The sequence below is a fragment of the Choloepus didactylus genome, chromosome 24 (assembly GCF_015220235.1).
Source record: "Choloepus didactylus isolate mChoDid1 chromosome 24, mChoDid1.pri, whole genome shotgun sequence".
NCBI lineage: Eukaryota > Metazoa > Chordata > Mammalia > Pilosa > Megalonychidae > Choloepus > Choloepus didactylus.
This window is the reverse complement of record NC_051330.1, coordinates 20,783,201-20,807,552: the sequence shown is the minus strand read 5'-3', so window position 1 is coordinate 20,807,552 and position 24,352 is coordinate 20,783,201. Positions and strand designations below refer to the sequence as shown.

Genomic DNA, 24,352 nt, shown 5'->3' with positions numbered 1-24,352 from the left:
CTTATGTTGGGAATAATTAATCTAGGAAACAGAGATAGGAAAGATTGAATGCAGAAATGAATTGGATTTTTATTGCTTTATTGTGTATCTGTATGTTAGGAACAGCTGCCATTAGCAGCCTAACAAAGAACTCTGAAATTGACAATTACTGTTCAGTACCAGCATCTCTTAACTCTCTTTTTCCTCCTGTCCATGTTTCCTCAAGGTTTCAAATTGACTGTTGTAACTCCAGACATGACATTCACTTTTAAAGCACGAGAAGGAGGAAATAGGTGTCATGCCAGCCATATATTTTCCTTGTTACTAACAGACCTCCACCTGCAACTCATTGGACAGAACCATGTCCCAGGGTCACTCTACCTGTTAGGGAATCTGGAAATATCTCTTCACCTGGGCATCAGCACACATTTCACCTGAATGAGGGCAGATTCTGTTAACAAAGAAGAGGGGGAGTGGAATAATAAGAAGACAACCTATAGCACCAGTTACACCATGTGTATTGCTCTTCTTACTTGGTCAGACTGACTTTATGCTTCAGTCATCATTATGTTGTCCTTCCAAAATTTCTATGTTCCAACAAGAGGAGACATTCAAGATACTAACAGACAGAGAGATATTTTAAGATTAACTAAATGATAATTGGGGGTGAGGGGCTGAGCCCTTATCATTAACCATGCATGCTATTTAAGTTCTTTAAGCTTCAGTTTTCTCCTTTGTAAAATGGGAATAATAATAGTGGCATCACAGGATTAATGTGAGGATTAAATGAAATAATGTACATTTGTCCAGAATATTGAAAATGCAGGGAGGCATGGATAACAGAGATAGAGGGAAGAAAGGAGGGAGAGGAAGAGGGAGGGAATGACAGACATTGACAGAGAGACAAACACAACACCCTCAGGGAGTTCTTTGGTAAGCACAGGATCTAGTGGATCAGTGGACAGAGCTTTGAGAACCTGGCCTAAGGATTTGAGGGGCAGTGGGTGTGGCTTGGTGGCCCCTCCCTTTGGATGTGGCCTCCTGTCAGCCAGTTGTCAGGTGGGTGGTGCATGTGCTTGGTCACTGGCTTCTTCCCTGGTCAATCAGCATTCCTGGGAGTGACCAGAGATGGTGCTAGTAGCCTGCTTCTGGGCATAGGATAAGGGCCACCCCTTCAGGAAGTGGACAGGGCCACCTCAGTCCAGTTGCTCTGTTGGGGCAAGGAGTTTGGGGATGGTGCCTATGTGGGGTGTGGCTGGAGGCTACCTGCCTCTTCCTACCATGATGCTCAGTTCCAGGCCAGAGGCCATGGTGGTTGGAACATCGCAGTCATTGCAGGCAGGAATTTGGTGGTGGCTGCGGCTTCTTAGAACTAGGCTGAGGTGAGCTCTGTGTGCCCTGGGGATGTCTGTGGTAGGTATTTGTCCTGTGTGCTGAGAAGGGAACAGACCCTTCTGATAAGTTTCTTATCCTTTAACATGCTCAACTCCTCCTGTTCTCCACTGGAGTAGGTTGTGTTGGATTTGTCTGAGTAGATCTCAAGGGGAACTCCAGATCACTGAATGTAGAAATTATCGCACTTCTGTGAACTGGATTAGGATACAGCTGTTGAAAATGATTGATTAGCTCTAGGATGACTGTTTGTTTCCCTTTGTCTAGGGCAGTCCTGGTGTATGTCTATTGTCCTACCTATAAATGTCACCCCCTTTCACTCTCAAGAATATTCTGGTATGGACTTCAAGTTATATGGTCATGCCTGTTAGGTATAATTTTGAAATTTCTCTAAAGAAGTTTAATTTAGTGGCTGAATAAAAATTATTGAAGTTAAAACTTAAAAATGCACAAAAAATAGGATGCATGATCAGACAGACATATATGCTTATGCTGGGATGGCCTACCCATGCAGAGGACACAAGAAATTGAAAAGTGAATGTCTGGGAGGTTGTAGAGCTGAGGGAACAGGAGCTGGGTGAGAGGGAGGCTTGCCTTTAATCGTGCACCTTTTTCAACATTTTTTGTTTTATTAATATGAACATGTGTTACTTTTTCACAAAATATACATTAATAATAATAAAGATCATGGGGAGGGGCCTCAACAGGAGTTTGAAGTATGGCCTGTTCTGTGAATTCTTGCCTCTCAGAAGGTCCCTGGTCAGCTGGACATTCCCAGCCAATCAGAAAAGATTTTGGATTTATGTCCATGAGACGTATTAGTTTGTAATTTTCCATTGTTTTAATACCTTTATCTGGTTTTGGTATTAGTATAATGTTGGCCTAATAGAATGACTTGTATAGTGTTCCCTCTGCTTTATTTTCTGAAAGAGATTGTGGAGAATTGGTTTCAATTCTTCCTTAAATGTTTGGTAGAATTTACCAGTAAAACCATCTGAATCTGGTACTTTCTTTTTGGAATGCTATTAATTATTGATTCAAAATTTTAATGGCTACAGGGCTATTCTTATTATCTTATTTGTTCTTGTGTGAGTTTTGGTAGTTTGTGTCTCTCATGGAATTGGACCATTTCATTGAAGTTATCAAATTTTTGGACATAGAGTTGTTCATATTCTTCTTCGATTGTCCTTTTATTGTCCATGGAACCAGTTTTGGTTCCTGAATTTAATAATTCATTTTGGTAATTTGTAGCTTCTCTATTTTGTGTTTCATTAGCCTAGCTAGAGGTTTATCAGTTTGACTAATCTTTTCAAAGAACAAACTGATGTTTGTGTTTGGTCATAAGTTTTCATTTCTAACTGATTAACTAGCATGGTTGTATGATAAGTGTGTTTTCAGATTTATAAGAAACTGCCAACTAGTATCCAGAGTGACTGTACATTCTGTTAGGTCAGAGTCATTCAGGAATTCACACAATCCATTGAGACAAAGTTTAAGTATAAAGTTTAAGATTTATTAGAGGAAGAAAGCAGGTGGAAGCCAGCAAAAAGAAAGAAAGAAAGATTATGGCTCTGGCTCTCTATCTGAGAGCAGCATTTTTTAACCAAAAAAAGGAGCCCACATTGGAAAGGGTGCCTGCTGTGGTGTTCTGTTCCTTGATTGGTTAAGTGCTTATCAAGTTTGGGGCTGATTGGTTGCTAGGGTTCTAAGGCAGTATTCTTTTTAGGAAAGCAGCTGCATTATCTAACTAGGGAGAGCAGGCCTTTTTGGTTGTTCATCTTATGGACATATCTGACTTTGCTTTCCCATCTTTTAGGTGCATTGTGGCTGGAACAGCTATGAACAGACTTGAACAGCCTTTATTCTTTAGTTTATGGGGCATCTGTTTTCTCTGAGATAAACTGTAGGGCCCCTGGATCAGAAAGTCCTTCTACATGTTAGTTTCTTCTTTTGGGATCTAACATTCCTGCCTTTTGCTTTTAATAAAATTGGCAAAACTCTGGGCTGTATTAGGGTTAAGGCTTTAACTTAGCTCAAGGCAACTTTTGCAGGGAGCTGGGGTATCATTCTTTTCTTTGGCTACTTCTGGCTGGGCAGGGGTGTAGTTGGGGAGAGTTGCCTCAAACTAAGCCTTAGCATTATTAAATTGATGTTTGGATATCTTCTGCCGGAACTGGCTGGTAGTGAGGCTTTTGTTGCAGCAGGAACAGATTTTCAAATTTTTGTTGTAGCAGGAGCATGCCTTTGGAATTCTGCTAGTAAGTCATGGCTGCTATTGCTCTATTGATAAATTTAATTAGACATTGTAAGAGGCAAGGAGCAAAAAGAAAAATTAATATAAGGATAATTAATGGCCTAATAAGGGGGAGTAGAATAGTTTTTAGAGGCATGGAGAAGAATGAAAGAAAATTTGATAGAAAGTTTTGTTTGTTTTTTTTTTAATTCAGTTTTATTGAAATATATTCACAAACCATACAGTCATCCATGGTATACAATCAACTGTTCACAGTATGATCATATAGTTATGCGTTCATCACCACAATCTATTTCTGAACATTTTCCTTACATCAGAAAGAATCAGAATAAGAATAAAAAATAAAAGTGAAAAAAGAATACCCAAACCATCCCCCCATCCCACCCTATTTGTCATTTAGTTTTTACTCCCATTTTTCTACTGATTTTTTTTCAATTTTTTAACTTTGTTTATCAAAAAATTAAAAACAAACAGGCAAACAACAACCAAAAAAACCCCACAACATTTCAAACAAAGCAATGGATTAAGGAAAACAAATAACCTAAAATAACTACTTTGCTTCCAATATGTTCCTACCATACCCCAAGAAAATTAATAAACCATGTCCAAACAGAGGAGTAAGAAAAACAAATAATCTAAAATAACTACATTGCTTCCAACATGTTCCTTCCATACCCCAAGAAAATTAACAACCCCTAAGAAAACAAAGGAATAAGAGAAAAAAAAAACCTAAAATAACTCTATTGCTTCCAACTTGATCTTACTATATCCAAGAAAGTTTACAAACCATAATCATTCCTGAGCATTCCCATAACATTGAGATTACCCTCCATAGTTTATCTGTTCTTATTAGATTATCATTCCCCCTCCACTAATTGGTATCTCTAGGTCCCCTACATTCTACAGTATAAAACATTGTACATTTTTCACAGAATTCACATTAGTGGTAACATACAATATTTCTCTTTTTGTGCCTGGCTTATTTGGCTCAGCATTATGTCTTTTTTTTTTTTTTTAATCTTCATTTTATTGAGATATATTCGTATACCATGCAGTCATACAAAACAAATCGTACTTTCGATTGTTCACAGTACCATTACATAGTTGTACATTCATCACCCAAATCAATCCCTGACACCTTCATTAGCACACACACAAGAATAACAAAAGAATAATAGAGTGAAAAAGAGCAATTGAAGTAAAAAAGAACACTGGGTACCTTTGTCTGTTTGTTTCCTTCCCCTATTTTTCTACTCATCCATCCATAAACTAGACAAAGTGGAGTGTGATCCTTATGGCTTTCCCAATCCCCTTGTCACCCCTCATAAGCTACATTTTTATACAACTGTCTTCGAGATTCATGGGTTCTGGGTTGTAGTTTGATAGTTTCAGGTATCCACCACCAGCTACCCCAATTCTTTAGAACCTAAAAAGGGTTGTCTAAAGTGTGCGTAAGAGTGCCCACCAGAGTGACCTCTCGGCTCCTTTTGGATTCTCTCTGCCACTGAAGCTTATTTCATTTCCTTTCACATCCCCCTTTTGGTCAAGAAGATGTTCTCTGTCCCACGATGCCGTGTCTACATTCCTCCCCGGGAGTCATATTCCACATTTCCAGGGAGATTCACTCCCCTGGGTGTCTGATCCCACGTAGGGGGGAGGGCAGTGATTTCACCTTTCAAGTTGGCTTAGCTAGAGAGACAGGGCCACATCTGAGCAACAAAGAGGCATTCGGGAGGAGGCTCTTAGGCACAACCATAGGGAGGCCTAGCCTCTCCTTTGCAGCAACCATCTTCCCAATGGTAAAACCTGTGGTAGAGGGCTGAACCCATCAAACCACCAGTCCCCTATGTCTGTGGTCATGTTAGCAACCATGGAGGTGGGGTAGGCGAATACCCCTGCATTCTCCACAGGCTCCTCAAGGGGGCACTACATCTTTTTTTTTTTTTTAACTTTCCCTTCTTTTTTAAATCAATTGTATGAAAAAAAAGTTAAAAAGAAAACAAACATACAATAAAAGAACATTTCAAAGAGACCATAACAAGGGAGTAAGAAAAAGACAACTAACCTAAGATAACTGCTTAAACTTCCACATGTTCCTACTTTACCCCAAGAAAAGTTACCTAATATAGCAACATTTCTGTGAACTTGCTCCTACTATAATCCATCAGAAATTCACAGACCATAGTCATTCCTGGGCATCCCCAGAACGTTAAATAGCTTATCTGTTCTTCTTGGATTATTGTTCCCCCTTCCTTAATTGCTCTCTATTGCTAGTTCCCCTACATTCTACATTATAAGCCATTTGTTTTACATTTTTCAAAGTTTCACATTAGTGTAGCATATAATTATTCTCTTTTTGTGCCTGGCTTATTCGCTTAGCATTATGTCTTCAAGGTTATCCATGTTGTCATATGGTTTTCACGAGATCGTTCCTTCTTACTGCTGCGTAGTATTCCATCGTGTGTATATACCACATTTTATTTATCCACTCATCTGTTGAAGGACATTTGGGTTGTTTCCATCTTTTGGCAATTGTGAATAATGCTGCTATGAACATTGGCGTGCAGATATCTGTTCGTGTCACTGCTTTCCGATCTTTCCGGGTATATACCGAGAAGTGCAATCGCTGGATTCGAATGGTAACTCTATATCTAGTTTTCTAAGGAACTGCCAGACTGACTTCCAGAGTGGCTGAAAACCATTATACAGTCCCACCAACAGTGAATAAGAGTCCCAATTTCTCCACATCCCCTCCAGCATTTGTAGTTTCCTGTTTGTTTAATGGCAGCCATTCTAACCGGTGTTAGGTGGTATCTCATTGTGGGTCTTAATTTGCATCTCTCTAATAGCTAGTGAAGCTGAAGCATGTTTTCATGTGTTTTCTTGCCATTTGTATTTCCTCTTCAGAGAACTGTCTTTTCATATCTTTTGCCCATTTTATAATTGGGCCGACTGTACTAATTGTCATTGAGTTGGTAGGATTTCTTTATATATGCAAGATATCAGTCTTTTGTCAGATACAGGGTTTCCAAAAATTTTTTCCCATTGAGTTGGCTGCTCTTTACCTTTTTGAGAAATTCCTTTGAGGTGCAGAAACTTCTAAGCTTGAGGATTTCCATTTATCTATTTTCTCTTTGTTGCTTGTGCTTTGGGTGTAAAGTCTAGGAAGTGGCCGCCTAATACAAGGTCTTGAAGAATGTTTTTCCTACATTATCTTCTAGGAGTTTGATGGTACTTTCTTTTATATTGAGATCTTTGGTCCATTTGGAGTTAAATTTTGTGTAGGGGGGTGAGGTAGGGGTCCTCTTTCATTCTTTTGGATATGGATATCCAACTCTCCCAGCCACATTTGTTGAAAGACCCATTATGACTCAGTTCAGTGACTTTGGGGGCCTTATCAAAGATCAGTCGGCCATAGATCTGAGCGTCTATCTCCGAATTCTCAATTCGATTCCATTGATCTATATGTCTATCTTTGGTGCCAGTACATGCTGTTTTGGCAACTGTGGCTTTATAATAAGCTTCAAAGTCAGGGAGGGTAAGTCCTCCCACTTCGTGTTTCTTTTTTAGAGTGGCTTTAGCAATTCGAGGCATCTTCCCTTTCCAAATAAATTTGATAACTAAGCTTTCCAAGTCTGCAAAGTAGGTTGCTGGAAAGTTTGGATTGGGATTGCATTGAATCTGTAGATTGAGTGGGGTAGAACTGACATCTTAAAATGACATTTAGTCCTTCTTAATCCATGAACATGGAATATTTTTCATCTTTTAAGGTCCCCTTCTATTTCTTTAGTAGAGTTATGTAGTTTTCTTGTATAGGTCTTTACATCTTTGGTTAAGTTTATTCCTAGGTACTTGATTTTTTTAGTTGCTATTGAAAATGGTAATCTTTTTTCCTGAGTATCTCTTCAGTTTGTTCATTTCTAGCATATAGAAACATTACGGACTTATGTGCATTAAACCTTGTATCCCGCTACTTTGCTAAATTTGTTTATTAGCTCTAGTAGCTGTATCGTCGATTTCTCAGGGTTTTCTAGATATAAGATCATATCATCTGCAAACAATGAACAGTTTTTACTTCTTCTTTTCCAATTTGGATGCCTTTTATTTCTTTGTCTTGCCGATTGCCCTGGCTAGCACTTCCAGCACAATGTTGAATAACAGTGGTGACAGCTGGCATCCTTGTCTTGTTCCTGATCTTAGAGGGAAGGCTTTCAGTCTCTCACCATTGAGTACTATGCTGGCTGTGGGTTTTTCATATATGCTCTTTAATCATGTTGAGGAAGTTTCCCTCAATTCCTACCTTTTGAAGTGTTTTATCAAAAACGGATGTTGAATAAGCCATCTTGGAAATGGATCCTCCAGCCTCAACTGTTCCAGCCCTCCAGCTGTCAGAATTACCACAAGCCATTCCAAATCATCTCAGTTGAAGACCCAGACACCAGGAAGTGGACATCAGGGAGAGCCATCTCATTGTGCCCCTTCGGAATGCATAGCCTACAGAATCCATGACATAATCAAATCACTGCTTTACAATCACTAAATTTTGGGATAGTTTGTTATGCAGCAATTGATTAACTGGAACACTACTCTCTTCTGCTTTCCATTCTTTCATTCAGACCGTTACTTTTCTCCTACTCCTCTGATAGCCTCCTGAACCATATTCAACCCTCTCCCAGGGGATCACATTCTCTCCCATAGCTTCTGCTTCAATTGTGTCTCCACTGATGGTGCCTGTGCTTGTTTGAATGTATTATGTCCCCCAGAAAAAGACATATTCTTTGATGCAATCTTATGGGGCAGACATATTAGTGGGTATTAAGTTGGAACATTTGGATTAGGTTGTTTGCATGGAAATGTGTCCCACCCAACTGTAGGTGATAACTCTGATGAGATATTACCATGGAGGCATGGCCCCACCCATTCAGGGTGGGCCTTGATCAGTGCATCCATATAAATGAGCTGACCGACAGAGGGAACTCAGTGGAGCTGTGAGTGACATTTGGAAGAGGAGCTACAGCCAAGAGGGACACTTTGAAGAAAGCACAGGAGCTGCAGATGAGAGACAGTTTGAAGACGGCCACTGAAAGCAGACTCTTGCTCCGGAGAAGCTGAGAGAGGACAAATATGCCAAGTGCAACTAAGGGTGACATTTCTGAGGAACTGTAGCCTAGAGAGGAACATCCTGCGAGAAAGCCATTTTGAAACCAGAACTTTGGAGCAGACAACAGCCATGTGTCTTCCCAGCTAACAGAGGTTTTCCAGACGCCATTGGCCATCCTCCAGTGAAGGTACCTGACTGCTGATGTGTTACCTTGGACACTTTATGGCCTTAAGACTGTAACTATGTAACCAAATAAACTCCCTTTTATAAAAAAAAACAACAACACAACAACAAACAAAAAAAAAACGATGTTGGATTTGTCAAATGCTTTTTCAGAATCTATGAGATGATCAATTGATTTTTCCCTTTGACTTGTTTAATGTGTTGTAATACATTGATTGATTTCTTATGTTGGAAACCATCCTTGCATGCCTGGAATAAACCCCCCTTGGTCATGGTTATGATTTTTTTAATGTGTCTTTGGATTCGATTTGCAAGTATTTGTTGAGGATTTTTGCATCTATATTCAGTAGGGAGATTGGCCGGTAGTTTCCTTTTTTGTAACATCTTGGCCTGTTTCGGTATTAGATTGATGTTAGCTTCATAAATGAGTTAGGTAGAGTTCCATTTCTTCAATGTTTGAAAGAGTTTGAGTAAGATTGGTGTCAGTTCTTTTCTGGAAAGTTTGGTAGAATTCCCCTGTGAAGCCATCTGGCCCTGGGCATTTATTTGTGGGAAAGTTTTGATGACTGATTGGATCTCTTTGCTTGTGATGGGTTGGGTTGAGGTCTTCTATTACTTCTCTGGTCAGTCTAGGTTGTTCATATGTTTCCAGGAAATTGTCCATTTCCTCTACATTATCCAGTTGTTGCCATACAGTTGTTTCATAGTATCCTCTTATAATTTTTTTAATTTCTTCAGGATCTGCAGTTACGTCACCTTTTTCATTCATTATTTGTTTATATGGGTCTTCTCTCTTTTGATTTTGTCAGTCTAGCTAGGGGCTTGTCAATCTTGTTGATCTTCTCAAAGAACCAACTTTTGGTGATATTATCCTCTCTATTGTTTTTTTGTTCTCTATGTCATTTATTTCTGCTTTATAATCCTTGTTATTTCTTTTCTTCTACTTGTTTAGGATTGGTTTGCTGTTCATTTTCTAGCTTCTTCAGTTGATCCATTAGTTCTTTGATTTTTGGCTCTTTCTTCCTTTTTAATGTATGCGTTTAGTGCTATAAATTTCCCCCTTAGCACTGCTTTTGCTGCATCCCATAGGTTTTGGGTATGTTGTGTTCTCATTTTCATTCGTCTCTATATATTTAGCAATTTCTCTTGCTATTTCTTCTTCTTAACCCACTGATTGTTTAGGAGTGTGTTGTTTAAACCTCCTGGTGTTTGTGAATTTTCTGTCTCTGATGGTTATTGACTTCTAATTGTATTCCATTGTGGTCAGAGAATGTTGCTTTGAATAATTTGAATCTTTTTAAATTATGGAGGCGTGTTTTAATGTCCCAGCATATGATCTATTCTGGAGAAAGTTCCATGAGCACTAGAAAAGTATGTTGTATCCTGGTGGATTTAGGATGTAATGTCCTGTATATGTCTGTTAAATCTAATTCATTTATCAGATTGTTTAGGTTTTCAATTTCCTTATTGGTCTCTGTCTGGTTGATCTCTCTATAGGAGAGAGTGATTGTGTTGAAGTCTCCCACAATATTGTGGAAACATCAATTGCTTCCTTTAGTTTTGCCAGTGTTTCTCTCATGTATTTTGTGGCACCTTGATTGGGTGCATAGACATTTACGATTGTTATTTCTTCTTGCTGAATTGCCCCTTTTATTAGTATGTAGTGGTCTTCTTTGTCTCTCAAAACATCCCTGCATTTGAAGTCTATTTTATCTGAGATTAATATTGCTACACCTGCTTTCTTTTGGCTGTAGCTTGCATGAAATATTTTTTTCCATCCTTTCACTTTCAGTTTTCTTTGTGTCCCTGTGTCTAAGATGAGTCTCTTGTATGCAACATATTGATGGTTCCTTTTTTTTGATCCATTCTGCGAATCTATATCTTTTAATTGGGGAGTTTAATCCATTTACATTCAATGTTAAAACCGTGAAGGCATTTCTTGAATCGGCCATCTTATCCTTTGGTTTATGTTTGCCATATTTTTCCCCTCTCTCTATTAATATCCTTTATTGTACCCATACCGAATCTCTTTAGTACTGAAACCTTTCTCCAAGTCTCTCTGTCCTGTCTTTGTTTCTCTGTCTGTAGGGGGCTCCCTTGAGTATCTCCAGTAGGGCAGGTTCTCCTTGTTAGCAAATTCTTCTCTAGCATTTGTTGGTCTGGTGAAAATTTAAGCTCTCCCTCAAATTTGAAAGGAGAGCTTTGCGGGATAAAGTAAGTCTTGGCTTGAAATTTTTTCTCACTCAGAATTTTAAATATATCGTGTCCATCTGCCTTCTCAACCCTCCATGGTGGCTGCTGAGTAGTCACTACTAGTCTTATTATTGCTGTTTCTTTGTATGTGGTGAATTGCTTTCCTTGCTGCTGCTTCAGAACTTGCTCCTGCCTATGTGTTGGACAGTGTGATCAAGTATATGTCTCGGAGTGGGTTATTGGTATTCATGCTATTTGGGTTTGCTGAGCATTTATGATTTGTGTATTTATGTTGTTTTGAAGATTTGGGAAGTTTTCCCCAACAATTTCTTTGAATACGCTTCCTAGACCTTTAACCCTTTTCTTCCCCTTCCTGGGACACCAATGAGTCTATATTCGGACGTTTCATATTATCTATCATATCCCTGAGGTCCATTTCGAGTGTTTTCAATTTTTTTTCCCATTCTTTCTTTTATGCTTTCATTTCCATTCTGTCATCTTCCAGGTCACTGATTTGTTGTTCAACTTCCTCTAGTCTTGTACTATGAGTGTCCAGAATCTTTTAATATTGGTCAACAGTTTCTTTAATTTCCATAAGATCATCCATTTTTTTATTTAGTCTTGCAATGTCTTCTTTATGCTCTTCTAGGGTCTTCTTGATTTCCTTCATATCCCGTACTATGGTCTCATTGTTCATCTTTAGTTCTTTGAGTAGCTGCTCTAGGTGCTGTGTCTCTTCTGGTCTTTTGATTTGGGTGCTTGGGCTTGGGTTATCCATATCATCTGGTTTTTTCATATGCTTTATAATTTTCTGTTGTTTTTGGCCTCATGGCATTTGCTGAACTTGATAGGGTTCTTTTAGGGTTGTAGACCTATTGAAGTCCTTATCTCTAATTTATCAGATCTACAGCTTCGTGGAGTACACTTTCTCTAACTAACCAGCAGGTGGCGTCCACGAGCCACCTGTTCTCCACAAGCCAGTTCTCCCCTGCTTAGCCTTTTTGGTGAGTGGGGGAGTGAGTCTTGTGGGGTCCAATTGGTGTACCAAGCTTGCCTGGTAGTTGGTGTTGCCTGCCCTGTATATGGGGCGTGTTTCTGGGCAGTCAGTGGGGGGGGTGTGGCTCTAACAATCAAATCTCCCTGGTGATCCTAGAGTTTTAAAGCTGCTGCAATAGTCTAATCCTTCAGTTCAGTCCTGCCACAGTTTGTCTCTGCCACTGACCCACAAGTCCTTGGTATTGGCATATGGCTCCTGAGACTTGCAAGTGGTCTCAGGCCAGTGTACCCCGGGTCCTCTGTTGAGGGATGACTGTGCTATGTCACAGGTGAGTGCCGTCCCCCCAGGGCAGTTCTGGGCTGCTGGGCTGTGTAGGGAGGCTCCCAGTCTGCTGAAATGATGGCTGAATGGGGCTTTGTTAATTCACACTGCTCTACCTTCCCAACTCTGGGACTATCAGCTGAGGTTGCAGGAAGGCTAATGTCCACACCCAGTTTGTGGTGTGTGCCTGTTATTTGAAGCACTTCCGTCACACTGGTTGTCTGGGGCAGTTCTGGGCTATGGGGCTTTGCGATGGGCAGGAGTGTTCCTGTCCACCAGGATGATGGGCTGTGGGCGGACACCCCCCTTTTCTTGGAAGTTGTGGTTGTTTAGTGAATTTCTCAGCCACTGGATTATTGTGTTTTGTCTCAGAGCTCTCCTAGTTCTGCTCTTGACTTGACCTGCCCAAATAGTAAGTCTTTGAAGCTTTCTGTATTGGGCTTCTTAGAATAATTGTTTTAGAAAAAGAAAAAAGGATTAAAAAAAAAAAAAAAAATGGGCCCTCCTAGGAGATCTAATGGGTTATTGAAATGCTAAGAGACAAAGCTACCAGGGCCATTAAGGAAAGGTCCACAGGGCAGAGAGATCAGCTTTTCTTCTTGATTTGCATATGCGCCTCAGGGCCCTTCCCCTTTCTATGTTCACCAGAACTCCAAAAATCCTCCGCTTTTATTTTGGAGTTTTCGTGTTGTTTTTTTTCTATGCCTGTCTCCTTTCTGCTGGGCTGGCTGCTTTCAGATTCTCTGGTGTCTGGTCTCAGTCTATCTATGGTTGGAGTCTGTATCAGTAGAATGAGTTTCGGATAAGAGCAGCCACTGCAGTTCTCCCTTCTCCTTCCCGGAGCTGACAGCCCCTCCTCCCCCGGGACTGAGCCTGGCAGGGATGGGCACGGGTCCCCTGGCCGCAAAAACTTACAGATTTCGCTGATCTCAGCAGTTCCACGTTTTCATGAGTGTTGTATGAAGTATGCCCAAAGTCAGATTGCTCTGTGGTGTCCAGTCCACACAGTTCCTGGCTTTCTACCTACTTTCCTGGAGGAGTAACTAAAACATACAGCTCACCAGTCTGCCATCTTGCCCCGCCTCCGATAGAAAGTTTTTTAACCAGGTAGAAGAGAGAAAGCTGTTTGGTTAGCATTTTCTTATTATTTTTAGGGTTTCTTTTTTCTTATTTAGGCTTGCTTTTTAAGGTTTTGATTATGAGACTATATGGTTACATCCCTCATATTTTACCACAGGCAGTGTTGGGAAAGTTTTTGGGAGTAGAGAACAACTTTCTGCTGTTGAGATTAGAACAATAGCAAGTTATGTTAACAAGGGCTTTTTATGGTTAGAATAACTGGTCAGAATAACTTAAAGCTGCTTGAGTGAAGTAATTTTAATGAACAGTTTTTTTCTTTTCCTTTATTGGCTATTGAGGACTATACTAACCATTTTCTAGCTAAAGAATTATATTGAATATTTTGTATTTATTCATCTATCAAATTTTTTATGAGGTATTTTTCTTTATTTTCAAGAAATGGTATTTTGTGAGCATCTTCTATAAAAGAGAAAGTGGGTGGAGGTTTTTTTCTTGTAACTGCTTTTTGCTGGGCAAAGGTGAAGAGGTTTTTATATTAATTTGGAAGATGTTTTGGACATAAAATCACAGATATAATATAGGCAACAACAAGAGAAGCAAATGACAAGCAGAATAAAAACTATGGTAATAAGGGCTATTTTCTATTTTATAGTAAACTTATTAACCACTTAGAAAATGCATTTAGTTTACTATAATTGTAATATGATTATTATTGTTTTGCATATGATTTAATATTGAAGAGACATTGTTATATTTATTTGGTATATCTGTGTAGCACTTAATGCTAATGAATGCTTAAGTTTCTTTCTGAGCTGCATTGAGTTTTAAGTTTACAATGCCATACATGCTGTCCCCTTATAGGAGTAGGCCTTAGTGTTAATTATGTTTTTAGGTTTCAACCACATCACACTGGCAGTTACAGCTCCAGGAGGTATCTTCTTTGTACAGTAGTAGTGCAGCATCTTTGTTCTTCTGGGAAACAGGATGGTGGGCTCCAGGGTTCCATTGGGCTGTTTTACAGTGACCTCTGACACTATGCAGCAGAGTCAGTCTGGAGGCAGTGTCCACTGAAAAGCCAAAGTGATTGAGTCTTTTCTGGTAGGCAGAGGCAAAGGTATCTGTAGTAAAAGGTGTTCACAGTAACAGCATTTTTCCCATCTACTTCTGGAGCATGTCCATGTGATCTGGTTGACACCCTTATAGCTTTAGGGACAACAGAAATGTGTCTTACCAATAACTCTGATGGGGAGAGAGCACACAGGCACAGTACTAGGAGCTTGGTTTAAACATGTAAACACTTCAATTAAAATAGAGGTCTAGTTTTTCTTTACATTTTTACTAGGGTTATGTTAGATAATGAGTAGAATTATATATACTTTACATACTTGCCTTGCTTCCTTTTTAAAGTGTTTCTTTGCTGTTGTTGAAGATGAAGCTTTGACTTGTAGCTAACTGCAAGCACTTTTAGAAAAGTATTAGAGTAAAACAATGTAACTTACAAGGAAATTTGGCTGTTTTCATGAAAGATAACACTTTAAAAATAACTGAAATTATAACTAGCAGTACTACATTGTTGTTTGATGTTATGCACATCAGTAACCAAAAGGTTAGTTTTTAATTTTTATAGCATTATCTAAACATTTCTTCTGCAACTTATATTACATGAATAAATCATATTTTAGTAGTTTATTTATATTTTTTCCAAGGTGAAAGAACAAATTGTTTGTAACTGTTGGGAATAAAAAAATATTCCTTAAGGTTTGACTTTGAGAAAGTAAATGTTTAAAGTTATTAGGTTTGAAGCAGTATTTTTTTTTAATTAAAGTTAAGGAAAAGACAGCTTTTTTAAAAGTGAGAAGAAAATACTTTTAAACAACCAAGGACATGATAAAGTTAACATAGAGTGCAATAGGTTATTTTGATAGAACAAACTTTTTGCCTTTTACATGGATTATTCAGGAAAACATTTTATAACATTTTACTAAAAAAATATAGGTTTAAACTTGTTAGAATATTGCCAAATAATTAAAACACTTTGGTTAGTGCATCTTGAAATAGTAATAAACAATTTTTGGCAAGAATTAATGGAATGTATAGGTGTTACATTGTTTCTTTTAAAAATGCATACAATAATTTAACTTTGCATGAATTTTGAAATTCCTGAAAGTATTTTGGTTTTCTTAGTTTTAAATTTTTATAGTATATTGGCTCTGTGAATATGTTGATTACTATATTACTGAACAAGGGTGCAGTTACAAATAAGCTTTGCATTTCCTGGCTGTTTAATGATGATGAACATGTCTTCATGTACTCATTTCCCATCCATATATCTATTTTTGTGAAAGGTTTATTCATATGTTTTACTCATTTTCTAATTGGATTGTTACTTTTTTTTACTGTTGAGTTTCATACATTATAGTAGGTATCAGTTCTTTGTCATATATGAGGTTTGCAAATATTTTTCCCCTGTCTTTCCATCCTCTTAATGGACTTTTGTAGATCATTAGTTTTACATTTGGGTGGCTATCAATTTTTCATTTTTATAAAAATATCAGTCTATGCACTCTCCCTTAAGAATCTGTGGTTTCATATATCAAATATGCATTATGATAGCAAAATTGTTCTCTTGCTTAGCCTGACAAATCCATTGATTCTTCTTCATCTCTCTCATGTTCTTATCACATGCTCAATCCAGCAACAAGTACTTCAAATATATATAAAACCTGACCCCCTTACTATGCTGCACTGCTACCACTCTGTCCAAGCCACAATCAAATCTCATCTGGACTACTGTGATAGCTTCCTAACAGGTGTGCTTACTGACCCACTTGGCACTGCAGTCTATTCTTACCCATAAGCCAGAACAATTCTGTTAAAACCTAAGTCAGAAAGTACCACATCCATTCCCAGCTGACTAATGGGAAAATCCAAAGTTCTTACACTGGAACGCAAGGGCCTCCACATTGTGTGTCCCAACTTGCCCTCTTTTTTCATCTCCTGCACTCCCAATCACAGTCTCCATTCCAGTGACAAGAGCTTTCTAACTGTTCTGAAGACATCAGGCATCCTATGGCTTTGAGTGTAGCTGTTTCTGTGTCCACAATTCTCTGCACTCAGATATCTCCCTGGCTCTCTTCTTTCACATCCTTCAAGCCTTTGCTCACATCCCACCTTCCAAACAGGTCTACTCTGTCTATCCTATTTAAATTGAAATGGATGCTTCTTGCTACTTCCATCAATCACCTGCATACTGTTTTTGCCTCTATAGCATTATTACCTTCTAACATATTGGAATATTTACTTATTATGTTTGCTGTTCATTTTTCCACAGGTAAAATACAGGCTTCACTTTGTGTCTTGTATCTAAAGTGAGTCTCTTAGTACATAAAAGTTTGATGGATAATTTTTTTTTTTAATCCATTCTGTCAATGTCTTCCTTTTAATAGGACAGTCAAATCCATTTCCATATAAACTAATTTACTGATAAGAATGTTCTTGTGCTATTCAGCTATTTGTTATCTGTATGTCTTATATTTTTGTTTCTCAATTACTCTATTATTGCCTTTATTAAAAGTTCATTTTTTATGTGCCATTTCAATTCCTTCTTTCTTTTTCTGTAGATGTTTTAATTATCTTTTTACTGGTTACCAAGGAGATTAAATTTAGCATCCTAGACTGAAAAGAATATAGTTTGAATATCGGCTTAGTTTGAATAGTATACAAACTTTCTGCTCCTATAGTATACAAATAATCCCCCTTTTATACGTCCTATGCCCATTTACTTGGATTTATAAATATTGTGCTTTGCATTTGCCTTTTAAATCACATAGGAAAAAAGAGGTATTACAAACCAAAAATAAAATAATACTGACTTTTATATTAACCTATGAAGTTACTTTTGCTGGTGCTCTTTATTTCTTCCTATGGCTTCTAATTAATGCCTAGTGTCCTTTCTTTTCAGACTGAGGGACTCTCATTAGGACTTCCTCTAGCATTTCTTGAAGATCAGGTCTATGGTTAATGAATTCTCTCAATTTTTGTTTATCTGAAAAAGTCCTAATTTCTCTGTGATGGTTTGAAGGTGGAAGATTCCCAGAAAGTCATGTTCCTAAAGCTAATTTATTCCTGTAGGCATAAACCTATTTTTGTTGTGACCATTTATTTCTTTTATTAATGCAATATTATTGATATATATTGAAATACCAGATAACCAAAGTGTACAATCAGTGGTTCATGGTATTATCATATAGCTGCACATTCATCACCATAATCAATTTTTGAACGTTTTCATTACTCCAAAAAATAAAATAAAAATAAGAATAAAATTAAAAAAAGAACACCCAAAACATCCCATACCCACATACCCCCAATTACATATTTTTTGTCTTTATTTTCTTACTCATCTGTCCATACACTGGAGAAAGGGAGTGCCCCTGCCTTTCCCTCTAGCTATCACCTTATTTCCCTGTTACCCATCTAACAGTAAAAGTCATCAAAGTGCTGTCTTTATACAGTGGCTCTAATTCAGCTTATCCCATTTTCCCTTAAATCCAGGCCAATTAGACTTTACCTTCCTAATTGCAACTAAACTGCTCTTGTAAAGCTCCCAGTGACCTCTGTGCAGTTTAACACTGTGGTCAAGTCTCAGGCCTCTTTCTGTGCAGTTGGGAGCATTGGTTCCACAGACCAGTCTCTCTTTTACTCTCCCTCTTCACTGGCTTCCAGGGCACCATACTCTCTTGCTACCCCTCTACCTCCATAGCCACCTTTGTGCCCCTTTGCAGGTGGTTCCACTATCTGTGACCTCTCCTTGTTGGAGGACCCCTGGGCTCAGTCCTTGGTCCTCTTCTCTCCTCTTTATATACAAATATCCCTGGTGCTGTAGCATGGTCTGGGGGCTTTAAATGCCTTCAAACACCAACAACTCTGCAGTTACTATCTCAGCCCACACCTCCACCCCAGAGCTCCAGAATCCCATTCACCATCTCCACCTGGCTTTCTAAGGGAAAATTCCATCTTAACATTTCCAAAGCTGAACTCCTGACCTCCTGCCCCAAAGTTCCCACCTGCATTCTTCACATCTCTGTTCATAGAAAATTCTTCCTCTCAGTCAGGACAAAAGCTTTGCACTCATCCTGCAGTGATTCTCCATCCAAAGTGTCAACAATGTGTTGGAACCCTTCACACTGTTACCACTACAACCACTCTGGTCCTCACCCTCCATAATATCTTGCCGAATTATTGTAACAGTCTCCTGACCAGTCTCCCTTCCATTTTTGCCTGATGCCTTCTCCCTCAGCCTGGAAAGTCTGTTCTCAACAGACTCATTTAAAAACTTTGTTCAGATCCCCTTTTATGTTGAGGATCCTCCAGTGGATTACATCTCTGTTGGTGACCCCCAAGGTTCTGCCCAGTTGGGCCTTGCAGCATCTCCCTGACCCTCCCATTACCCTCCTGTCCCCACCTCCACTCCCAGTACAGGGCCTCCTTGCTGCTGAACAAACACTCCAGACCTGCCTCCATGTTCAGCCTTTGCACTTGCTGTTCTCTTGCTGGAATGTTCTTCCCCCAGATGTGGGTTGCTCAGTGTCCTCACCTACTTTAAGTCTGTGCAAGTGTCACCTTCTCAGTATGTAAAGCCTATTTAACCCACAATTTCTTCCCTACACTCCTCAGCTTTATTTTTCTCTTTCAAAATGCAATAACTTTGCATAAAGCATGAGTCATTTATTTACTATGTGCCTTCCATTCCTTGAATAAACACTACAGCAGCCTGGATTTTTCCCTTTTTTGTTTGTTTCCTTTCATGGCTGCTTCTCTATCATGTAGAACAATACCTGGGACACTGTAAGTATTCAAGAAATACATGTTGACTAACTGAATGTATCTCACTCTTGTTCTTTCAAGCATCAAAATATCAATTAAAACTTACTCTGTAGCTCTAACATGTGCCCTTAAACTTCCTACACTTTGTCCTTCCACATCAAACTCCACCCGAAGCTGATATAAAAGACATCTTCTCACCAAGATGGAATCAAATGTCATCTCCTCCAGGAACCCTTTTCCCATCCTCCATTCTTTCTTTTTTCAAAGTCCTTTCACTTGGCTTTTCTACCTTATGCTAGGTTTATTTTGCATATAGCGAATCCTTCCTACAAACTTGTCGTTTGCCAGAGAGCAATCAAGCCTTGTATTCTGTAGTGTTTTTCATCCACTGCCAAGTAGCAGTGCCTCCTTTAAAAGATTTGTAAAAAGATTTAAAACTCCCAGTGGAGAGTCCAGCGGCCTTTAATGTGTGGGGAAGCACTCGTGGCTCCGGCTCCATGAAGAGCCCAGCAGCCGGCGGCGTCTCCACAACATGAACTACCCGGGTCCCCGCGGAGCCCGGAGAGCCATGGCCCGGGTGGCGACGGCGGCGGCGGCGCCTGGGAGCTGGTTCTGTGCGGAGCCCGCGGTCGGCGGCAGCGTCTCCTGCTTCTAGCGCCTGCCTGGCGGGGACCCGGCTACAGCGAGGCGCCCCTGACCCTGCTGCGCCGGGAGCCGGGGCTGTTCTTGGCGCCGGATGTTGGGGGCCCAGTCACCACCTGGCGCTGGATCCTGCCTCAGTGACCGGAACTCGGACTTCAGCTCGGCGGAGGCGGGCTCCTTACTGCCCTGCAGCAGCGAGGGGGAAAGCGGCGGCGGTGGCAGCTCCTGGTCGCTCTACCCGCAACAGCAGCAGCCACCACTGGTCGGGGCGAACTTCGGGGTGGCGGGGCTGCGGGAGGGCGACTAGGGGAGAGGAAGCGCAGGTGGCTGGGCTGCCGGGCACCGCTACGAGGTAGTGACGAAGCTCGGCCCAGAGGAGGTTCGCTGGTTCCACAAGGAAGACGGGAAGACCTGGAAGCCCTTCATCAGCTGCGACTCGCTCCGCATCGAGCTCACCTTCCAGACCCTGCTGCAGGCCACGGGTGTCCGGTCCCAGGCCGAGGACCCAGATGGTGACCACGTGTGGGCCTCAAGCTCCATGGAGGACAAAGATGAGAACCTCGCCTGCGGCTTTGCCCCTCGCATGGCAGTGAGCTAGCCTGAGGTGAAGGTGCTGGTAAATATCGAACCGTTGTGCGTGCGCGGCTGACTCTACAAGCTGGATGTGACCCAAAGAGTGTGCTACTACCTGGTGTACTGGATGGAGCCAGGCTGATAAAATACCAGTAATGTGTGGGCAGTGGTTTATTGATGGCACTTGGCAGCCTCTAGAAGATGATGGTAATTTAAATGAGCAAGCACATCTCAGCTGTTTTGAGGGTCAGCAAATGCAGGAAAATTTTGATGTTGAAGTGTCAAAATCCAAAGACGGAAAATATGCTATTCACAGTTTCAAGTTGAGTCTAAACCAGGTGGACTGGCACAGTGTGAATGAAGTATATCTTTACAGTGATGCAAGAACAGTTACCAAAGGCTGAGATTTTCTAAAGCATCAAACAGTAGGACCAGACTTCATAGAGGTTATGTAGAAGGCACGTTAGAGGATAAACCATCAAAGACTACCCATATTGTATTTGTTGTGCATGGCATTGGGCAGAAAATGGACCAAGGAAGAATTATCAAAAATACAGCCTTGTTGAGAGAGGCTACAAGAAAGATAGAGGGAAAACACTTTTTCAACCATGCAACACATGTTGAATTTCTGCTTGGTGAGTGGCAGCCAAAATTTACTCTTGGTGGAGACACTTTTGATTCTATTGTTCCTGACAAAGTGTGAGGTTTAAGGGATATAATGAACAGCAGCACAGTGGACATTACATATTTTTTAATTCATTTTTAATGAGATATATTCACATACCATACAGTCATACAAAATAAACACCTGCCTTAATGTTTAAGGTTGAGAATTTCTTCTGTATGGGATCACTCTAGCTGCTTTTTGGCATTGCATGGCATCTGCCCAAGAAACACTGGGAATCAAGACTGTATTTTGCCCAGAGAGATTTGTGACCAGTTACTAAATATTTTTCATCCAATAGATCCAATGGCTTATAGGTTAGAACCATTAATACTGAAACACTACAGCAACATTTCACCAGTTCAGACCCACTAGCACAGTACTTCACATCCTCTACTCTAGAAGCATATGAAGCCAAGCTTTCTCAATCCAGCAAACCCCAGTTTCAGAAAATGAAGGTGTTCCAACCATACCAAGCCCAGTGACCTCACCAGTCTTATCTCACTGACACTATGGGGAATCTATAGCAAATGTAGGAAAAGCAAGCATGTTAGGAGCTGCTAGCATTGGAAAGGGATTTGGAGGAATGTTCTCAAATTTGGACATTCATCTATATCACACCCATCTGTGACATCAAAAGACCCAATAGAAGATGAGAAAAAGCCAGTTGCCTCACTTCCTACTACTGCTGTGGCAACACAGACCTTCCACAAAACAGTCCTGGCTTTCTTGATTCTGCATGGGAATTGGATCACAGAATAGATTTCAAACTCAGAGAAGATCTTGTGTAGAGCTGCTGTTGGTCAGCTGTCACATCACATACAGTCAACTATCTTTGGATGTTGCCCTCTTTCTTTTAACTTTCATGTACAAACATGAACACAGTAATGATTCCAAACCCAATTTAGAGCCAATCTGAACACTTGAAGGACAATAATATCCCAAAATTGATTTCTTTTTTTTTTTTTTTGGTTAGAATATGTGAGTCAACATATGGAGAGTTCAGGTTTAAGCACATTTAGTTTGATTAGGGCAAGAAAAACCTGAATTTAAAAGCAATTTTATTTTACTCAAAAAATAATTTTTTTTCATTCCTAATGATGTTATTTGCAGTTTTCATCATTTTGATTATGAATCTGACAGAAGCCCTTGTAAAGCATCAAGCAAAAAAAACCCGGAAGTGAGGAATGTTTCAGTGAACTGCATGTAAAAGTTGTAAAGCATGATCTAATTTCTTCTGAAAATAAAAGCATATCAATGAGTTGAATCTAATATATTGACCAAAATATGTTATAAATGTAAAATGTCAAGGTGCAGAGTGTCTATGTAAAGATCACAAGACATTATTATTTTAGTTTCTATGAAAAGTTCCATCTCCACAATTCCATTGAAAGCAGTATAACAGATTTAAAATGTTTTGAATTTAACTTGTTTATAAAAAACTAACACTAAAAAGGAAACAATATTTGAACTACTGTATTCAAAAACTTATTACCTCTGACTAATTGCTTTATTTCATTGTATGAAATATTATACCTTTTTGCTGTTTTCTTTAAGTATAATTTAGGAGCCACATTTATTTTCTGTAGTGTTAAGAATTTTTTTCTCAGAACTCCATCTTTGTACTCTTCAGATGAATATACAGACACTGTGTGATGCTTTCAGTATTTTTTCATTAAAAACTTGTGGTTTCACACAAAAACACCAGTTTTATTATTTTGAAGGGAAAAAAAAAGAACTTTTTATTACATCATATGTACCTCAGAGAAAACTGAAGTTTCCTAAACTTGATATGGGGTACTCTGTAATGGGTACATTTCATTAACTTTATTGAAAATTTAGTAAACTTCTTTGGAGTATGGAGTATGACAACTATTTTAAATGAATAAACATTTGTGTGCCAAACAACATAAATGAAGGGATGGAGTGCCACTAACAAATTTTAAAGTGCTTAGGAAAATGTAATTGAGGCCTCTAAGGCACAATAGATTGGGATTCTAAGGCACTGGAAGGGATTCCCTCAGCTGTAATTGTTTCCATGGAGCCATTCATCTGAGGAGCTCAAAGTGCTTTAAAAGGTGTATGTTCAGCAATCTGTGTGGTAGCTCCTTGAGGTAAGTAATTGTGTTATATTCATGTTACATATTGATACACAACTACACACACAACTAAGGCACAAAAACATTTAAAGTGTCTTGAATTAGATTAACATAGCAAATCATAAGAGTGTAGATTAAAGCCAGACCATATTCTTTTATATGCTGTTCAGTGGCTAATGACCTCATAGATGTTTGCAAACAGATTTTGCAATCCATAGTTTGGAGAAATTGCTGTGAAGCCCATATTCTGCCCTACTTGTTTTATACTTTCACAAACAGAGGAGATATCAGGATTAGAAGCCATCTCTACCACAGCCTGAGTGGCTTCCAGTAGTTTCCACTTTAGGTGCTGTTTTTGTTAGTGGCTTGTAGGTTTTACTCAGCACCATCAGTATCTTGTCTATTTTGGCCTTTCATTCAATGTGCACAATATAAATTTTTAGTGTTTAAAAAAATCCTAAGGCTTCAAGACCAAGTCTGTGACTCACTAAGAAACTCCACTATAAAAGGCTTTTAATGAGATCCTAGCAAAGCTGAAGCAATCTCTCAAACTTAGAGATTTCCTATAAACTCTGGTTATTTTCATAGCCTGTTTATTTCAGAAGTCTAATTTAGCTCTCAGGAAAATCAACCTTAGGTCATCTGCCCACATCATTAAAGGTACTTGAACATATGTTGCTGTGACTAGTATAACACTGAAATCCCTAAAAGCTTTAAGGGATTCTTAACCACTGACATGTGAAGATCCCTTTTCACTTGAGAAGAGTGGAAGTCTGTCAAATTAACTTAAATCAAGGTATCAAATCAAAATAATTTGATACCTTGAGTAAAAAGGAAAGAGTGTTCTGGTGGTCATGGGAATATCACTCTTTCCTATTTTCATATTGAAAAGTCAAATTTAACCTCTGGGGGTTTATTTGAATTCTTGGAAAGAACAGCAGCTGACACTTCCCTTTCAAAATGAGATCCTCTGGACTAGTGGGAAGATGTTTTGTATTTAATACATTTCTCAGTAGAGATGCTTTTGATTTTATAGTACTTGTATTAC

General features: G+C 39.3%; 1 pseudogene; it reads left to right on the top strand.

Annotated features, from left to right (window-relative positions):
• Positions 1-1,212: 1,212 nt before the first annotated feature.
• LOC119519942 lies at positions 1,213-22,124 on the top strand (annotated as a pseudogene).
• The last annotated feature ends 2,228 nt before the right edge of the window (positions 22,125-24,352 follow it).